Below are 7,544 nucleotides of genomic sequence, written 5' to 3'. Positions count from 1 at the left end.
AGTCCAGAACACTCTCAGTGAAGTAGGTGTATCTGTCTCTAAGTCAACAGTAAAGAGAAGACTCCATGAAAGTAAATACAAAGGGTTCACATCTAGATGCAAACCATTCATCAATTCCAAAAATAGACAGGCCAGAGTTAAATTTGCTGAAAAACACCTCATGAAGCCAGCTCAGTTCTGGAAAAGTATTCTATGGACAGATGAGACCAAGATCAACCTGTACCAGAATGATGGGAAGAAAAAAGTTTGGAGAAGAAAGGGAACGGCACATGATCCAAGGCACACCACATCCTCTGTAAAACATGGTGGAGGCAACATGATGGCATGGGCATGCATGGCTTTCAATGGCACTGGGTCACTTGTGTTTATTGATGACATAACAGCAGACAAGAGTAGCCGGATGAATTCTGAAGTGTACCGGGATATACTTTCAGCCCAGATTCAGCCAAATGCCGCGAAGTTGATCGGACGGCGCTTCATAGTACAGATGGACAATGACCCCAAGCATACAGCCAAAGCTACCCAGGAGTTCATGAGTGCAAAAAAGTGGAACATTCTGTAATGGCCAAGTCAATCACCAGATCTTAACCCAATTGAGCATGCATTTCACTTGCTCAAATCCAGACTTAAGACGGAAAGACCCACAAACAAGCAAGACCTGAAGGCTGCGGCTGTAAAGGCCTGGCAAAGCATTAAGAAGGAGGAAACCCAGCGTTTGGTGATGTCCATAGGTTCCAGACTTAAGGCAGTGATTGCCTCCAAAGGATTCGCAACAAAATATTGAAAATAAAAATATTTTGTTTGGGTTTGGTTTATTTGTCCAATTACTTTTGACCTCCTAAAATGTGGAGTGTTTGTAAAGAAATTTGTACAATTCCTACAATTTCTATCAGATATTTTTGTTCAAACCTTCAAATTAAACGTTACAATCTGCACTTGAATTCTGTTGTAGAGGTTTCATTTCAAATCCAATGTGGTGGCATGCAGAGCCCAACTCGCGAAAATTGTGTCACTGTCCAAATATTTCTGGACCTAACTGTAGCTTGTCCAGGCTTATCCCTCTATGTGTCACTATGAATTGACATATTGGGCTCACAATGTGGAATGTGCATATTGCATACGAGTGGTCACATGACCATTCATTCTGACTGTTGACAACTCAGTGTCTGCGGCATATGATGTGAGGATTCACTTATCTGCACTGTGAAGCGCCATGCAATAAATAATGCGATAATAAATAATAAGAATAATAATCTACAATAAAATATAGTTACTGCAGATTTTTGTGAAAAACCTTGACCACTATTTTTTCCTTGGGCTACATGACATTTTGGTCATGCTGTCAAATATCGCAGCATGCCTATGTCACTACTAGCATAATGCAGGTCCGTGACGTCGCTTTCATTTCCATTTCATTCCATTTCATTGCGTACTGCAAGAAAACGGAAGCAGCTAGATAGATACATAGATGGATATATATAGGGATAGATAGACAGAGAGCTAGCTAGAGGGATAAATAGGGAGATGGGTGAATGAATGAATGAATGAATGAATGGAGGGATAGGTAGAGGGATAAATAGATGAATGAATGAAGGGATAGATAGATGGATAGATAGATAATAGATGAGAAAGACATATATCCCACTCCCCTACATTTTGTAATCTTGCACCCTTTAGTGCCTTTCATGTGGCACTAAAGGGTGTTTAGCCTTGTATTTAGCCAAAAAATAAATAAATAATTAAAAATAACGACTTGGGGTTCCCCCTATCTTTTGTAGCCAGCTCAGGTAAAGCAGACAGCGGCAGCCTGCAGACCACAGCTGGCAGCTTCACCTTGGCTGGTAATCCAAAACAGAGGGCACCCCACTCTGTTATTTTAAATTAAATAGATAATTAAAAAAAAACTAAAACGTGGGGTCTCCCCAAATAGGACCACCAGCCAAGGTAGAGCGGACAGTTGTGTGTGGTCTGATATTCTCAAACTAGGGAGGCCCACTGTTATTGGACACTCCCCAGCCTAAAAATAGCAGGCCGCAGCTGCCCCAGAAGTGGCGCATCCATTAGATGCGCCAATCCTGGCGCTTCGCCCTGGCTCCTCCCGTTGCCCTTGTGCGGTGCCAAATGGGGTAATATATGGGGTTGATACCAGCTCTGTAATGTCAACTGGCATCAAGCCCTGGCATTAGGGATGTCATGGCGTCTATCAGATACCCGACATTACTAACCCAGTTAGTAATAAAAAAAAAAAAAAGACAACAAAAAAAATTTTATTTGAAAAAAATACTCCCACATTCCCTCTTTCACCAATTTATTAGAAATAACAAATCTGGTCGTAATCCAATAAGGGCGTCCCACGACGATCCATACCATAGTCACTGTCCCAGTCAATGAAGAATAGAACGTTCCCCATTGCCTGGGAGAGCAGTGCAGTGCAAGCTCTCTCTTCCCTCCTCTTGTGCTCTATCTTCCTCCCCCGTGCTCTCTCCCAAATTCCTGTGCTCTCTCTTACCCCGTGCTCTGTCTCCCACAATCCCGTGCTCTGTCTTCTCCCCTGTGCTCTCTCTCCCAATTCCGTGCTCTCTCTTCCCCCCTTGTGCTCTGTCTCACACAATCCCATGCTCTGTCTTCCGCCCCTGTGCTCGCTCGTTCCCCTCCCGTGCTCCCTCTTCACTCCCTGTCCACTTTATCCTACACTCCGTGCGCTTTCTTCCCTCCTCCAACCGAGTACAGGTCCGAGATGCAGGAAATCAAAAGCCGGCCGCCGGCTTATCAGAGCGATCAGCTGATAAAGAGAGAGAACGATCAGCTGACCGCTCTGAAAAGCCGGCTTTTTATACTAATGAAATACAGAGCACACGAGGGAGGGGGGAGTCCGTTCCATACTGAGGAGACAGCACGCACAAGGGAGACAGCTCCATAATGATGAGATACAGCGAGCACGGGGGAGGGGGGAGTCAGTTCCCCGGTCGTCGGGCACTAAACATGATAAAGTGCTTGGGACACAGCGCTGACAGTGTCTCTGAAAACAAGTGTGCAACTTTCTTATTCCTTGCCTTATTGAACTGGGACACTGAATCTGTTGGCATTCAGGGCGGATGTAGCTGGGCACAGGAGGCGGGGGAGGGAGACTTTCGGAGTGTGTGGGAGGGGGCAGGTACTCATCGCACTATACCTGCCCACTAAGCAGCAGGGCAACAACTTGCTGTTCACAGATTTGCATGTCAACATGGTCCTGCCCCTGTTGACATGAAATGACCAGAAGCAGCAAAATCGCGGCAGGAGCGGTCACATGACCACTCTGAGCCGGGGGAGAGGGGCCGACAGCAGGGCAGGTAAGTGGTCACTATCTGCTTACCTGCCCCAATGTAGCCCAATAGAGAAATAATAAAAAAAAAGCAAAATAAGCCGGATAACCCCTTTAAAATTAACCTACCCTTAAAATTATAGGCAGTTCATTTCTTTGTCATTGGCAAACTTACAAAATCAGCAAGGGATCAAATACTTATTTCCCCCACTGTAGGCCATATGAGTCTTCAAAGGATATCGATGTCTTTCTAGCCACTGGGACATCAATCTTGGGAACATCCTCCCATATATTGATGTCGTCAGGTTCGAAGGGGAGATATGCTCTAAAGTCCTGGGGTATCAACAATTTTTTTCTCGGCGTCTTCCAACTCCTTCAGAATCATGGCCCGTATGTGTCTGTTCACCAGAAAGACTGTTTCTTTGGGACCGGTGTCCTCCAAACATCTCATCTTGAACTGATCGGTGTTTCTCAGTCTCCTCCACGTTCAATGTCTTCTGGACTGCTCTCAGGAGCTTGTCTGTGTTGTCTGACAAAAAGAGGTATCTTTTTCCTTCCTCTGGTGTCACTTACGGGACCTTTTCTTCAAAGTCGGAGTCCGAATCTATGGACTGGTTCATGCTTCTCCCATCTCGGTCTCTTGCGGGAAATAGTCTGTGATCCTTGTGGAGGAATTACACTGGAAATCGTGGCCTGCACCTCCTCCCTAATCATTGACCGCATATATCAGTCAGGAAGGAGGACTGCTCTTCTGACACTATCTTTGTTACACAAGGATCGCAGAGCTTCTTTAGGCAGGCCTCTGGCAGCTTTCCGCTGCACACTACACATCTCTTTGATTTCCCTGATGTCTTCTTGGGGATGGTACCAGACCCTGTCGAGGAACCTCTACCCTAAAAAAAAAATATACAAGGGGCTCAGACACATCCTCCTTTTGGGTGGGCTAAAATCTCCTGGCCTCTGGCACTCATATGGACCTGGGGCAAATCGAGGGGGGGGGGGCAGTGTCAGAGCGGGTAGCTTCCTCCATCTGTCATATGCTGTCGGGGGTCTCTGTGACAAAACTATACACAAGAACACTGACAACCTTCTTCCCCTGCCCCACAGGTTTATAGCACCTGTCCTTGGGGGATGTCTCCTGGTCTGGATCCTGCCTCCTGTGTTCCATTGAGGAACGCATGCCACCCTCCGGTGCGTCTCTTGACCCGGAAACAGAAGTTCAACTGCCAGGTGCTTTGCACCTGCGTCACAGTGTGTTCCAAGGTGGACTGCAAGCCACGCTCATGTCCGGAAGTACCATATGGTCCAACGGCAAGACACCGAGAGCCTTCTGCCAAGGGAAGTGGCAGATGCCAGGAGCCTCCTCCTGCTCCACTGGGCGGCTGCGGACCTTTCCTCGAGAGGTGTCGGCCCAAGCCACTTGATAGGCAGGAAGGCGAGAGCGAGGCCTCCCCAATCCTTCTGAACCCTTATATCCCCAGTGAGCAGAAAACCACTTGCGTCCGTCCTGTAGAGCGACAAGAAAAACACTGAGGAGGTTGAAGTGGGAGGGGCTTTTAACCTCTTGTGTGCTTTTTTCTGTCTCTATAGAGGTCAAAGAACAATTCCTGTGGTGCTGTTATGACGGCAACCTGGAAAATAATTAAAAAAAAGTTACCGCTCTTATAAGGGGAGGAAAAAATGAGCGCCAAAAAGAAAGTTAACACAAGGAGTTAAATCACTTAGTACAGTGCGAATCTGCTGGCATGTACTATATACACAGGTGGTCAAAATTGTTGGTACCCCTCGTTTAATGAAAGAAAAATCCACAATGGTCACAGAAATAACTTGAATCTGACAAAAGTAACAATAAATAAAAAATCTATGAAAATGAACAAATGTAAGTCAAACATTGCTTTTCAATCATGCTTCCACAGAATTTAAAAAAATAAATAAATAATAAAACTTATGAAATAGGCCTGGACAGAAATGATGGTTCCCTTAACTTAATATTTTGTTGTACAACCTTTTGAGGCAATCACTGCAATCAAACGATTCCTGTAACTGTCAATGAGACTTCTGCACCTCTCGACATGTATTTTGGCCCACTCCTCAAGAGCAAACTGGTCCAGCAGTCTCATGTTTGAAGCTTGCCTTTTCCAGGTGGCATGTTTCAGGTCTTTCCAAAGATGCTCAATAAGATTTAGGTCAGGGCTCATAGAAGGCAATTTCAGAATAGTCCAATGTTTTCCTCTTGGCTATTCTTGGGTGTTTTTAGCTGTGTGTTTTGTGTCATTATCCTGTTGCAAGACCCATGACCTGCGACTGAGTCCAAGCTTTCCGACACTGAGCAGCACATTTCTCTCTAGAATCCCTTGATAGTCTTGAGATTTCATTGTACCCTGCACAGATTCAAGACACCCTTTGCCAGATGCAGCAAAGCAGCTCCAGAACCTTACAGAGCCTCCTCCATGTTTCACTGTAAGGACAGTGTTCTTTTATTGATATGCTTCATTTTTCCATCTGTGAACATAGAGATAATGTGCCTTTCCAAAAAGTTACATTTTTGTCTCATCTGTCCATAAGATATTTTCCCAGAAGCTTTGTGGCTTGTGAACATGTAGTTTGGAAAATTCCACTCTGGCGTTTTTATGTTTTTTTTTTTTTTAACAATGCTGTCCTCCTTGGTCGTCTCCCATGAAGTCCACTTTGGCTCAAACAACGACGGATGGTGTGATCTGACACTGATGTTCCTTGATTTGAAGTTCACCTTTAATATCTTTAGAAGTTTTTTCTGGACTCTTTTGTTACCATTCGTATTATCTGTCTCTTTGATTTGTCCTCAATTTTCCTCCTGCGGCCACATCCAGGGAGGTTGGCTACAGTCCCATGGATCTTAAATTTCTGAATAATACAGTATGTGCAACTGTAGTCACAGAAACATCAATCTGCTTGGAGATGGTTTTATAACCTTTACCTTTAACATGCTTGTCTATAAGTTTCTTTCTAATCTCCTGAGACAACTCTTTCCTTCACTTCCTCTAGCCCATGTTGGGTGTGGTACAAACCAGGTCACCAAATAGCACAGTGAGTAGCCCTACTCTGTAGCCCTATATACAGGCCCACTGACTGATTACAAAATTGTAGACACCTGTGATGCTAATTAGTGGACATACCTTGATTTAAGAGGTCTCTTTTGTCACACTATTTTCAGGGGTACCATCATTGCTGTCCAGGCTTGTTTCATGAGTTTTATTTTTTAAAAAAATTCTATGGACGCATGGTTGAAAAGCAATGTCTGAGTTTCATCTCCTCATTTTCATATATTTTTTATTTATTACTTTTGTCAGATTAAAGTTATTTCTGTGACCATTGTGGGTTTCTCTTTCATTAAACGAGTAGTATCAACAATTCTGACCATGTTTGTACGGGGTTTCTTGGTTCCAAATTTTATTAATGTTTTGTCATTTTTGGTCCTTTTCCTTTTTCATTCTGAAGACCCGTTGTATGAATTTCTTCTAATGCGGAATTTGCCAACTAAACTATTATCAGGTTTCAATACTGTTATGTCACAGTGAGACTTCAGTTGTCTCCAAACTCCTCATACACTGCTGGATTATTGCTATAGAGACTGATTCAATCTCCATAAACGTGATAATGTGGAGAGAAGGAATTCATAGAGCGGCAGGAGCCTGATCAGAGGTGAAAACAGCAGGTAGAGGCTCCTCAGGCCTACAAATTGTGACCTTGAAGGGACAAAAATTGGAAATAATTTCTGATCTCACAGCCAGCACATCGTACATATTATACACACGTACACGTTGTACACACACGGCTCCACTCCACACAAAACGTCACTCCATCTCCATGTGCACACGGCTCTGCACATGTCGTACACACACGGCTCCTCTCAGTACACACAAAGCTCAGCTTTGTACAAACATGGCTCCACTCTGTACATGTCGTACACATGCAGCTCCACTGCACACATGTGATACACACACGGCTCCACTTTTCTCACGTTGTACACGCACTACTCTGGCCCATGTACATCATACACACATGGCTCCGCTCCGTACACGTCGTACACACACAGCTCTGCTCCATACATGTTGTACACACACGGCTCTGCTCCGTATATGTTGTACACACACTGCTCTGCTCTGTACACCTCGTAGACACATGGCTCTGCTCCGTACACCTCATACACACACGGCTCCGCTCCGTACACCTCGTACACACACGGCTCTGCTCCGTACAC

The sequence above is a fragment of the Anomaloglossus baeobatrachus genome, chromosome 5, assembly GCF_048569485.1.
Source record: "Anomaloglossus baeobatrachus isolate aAnoBae1 chromosome 5, aAnoBae1.hap1, whole genome shotgun sequence".
Classification (NCBI taxonomy): Eukaryota; Metazoa; Chordata; class Amphibia; order Anura; family Aromobatidae; genus Anomaloglossus; species Anomaloglossus baeobatrachus.
Note: the sequence above shows the minus strand (reverse complement) of the source record.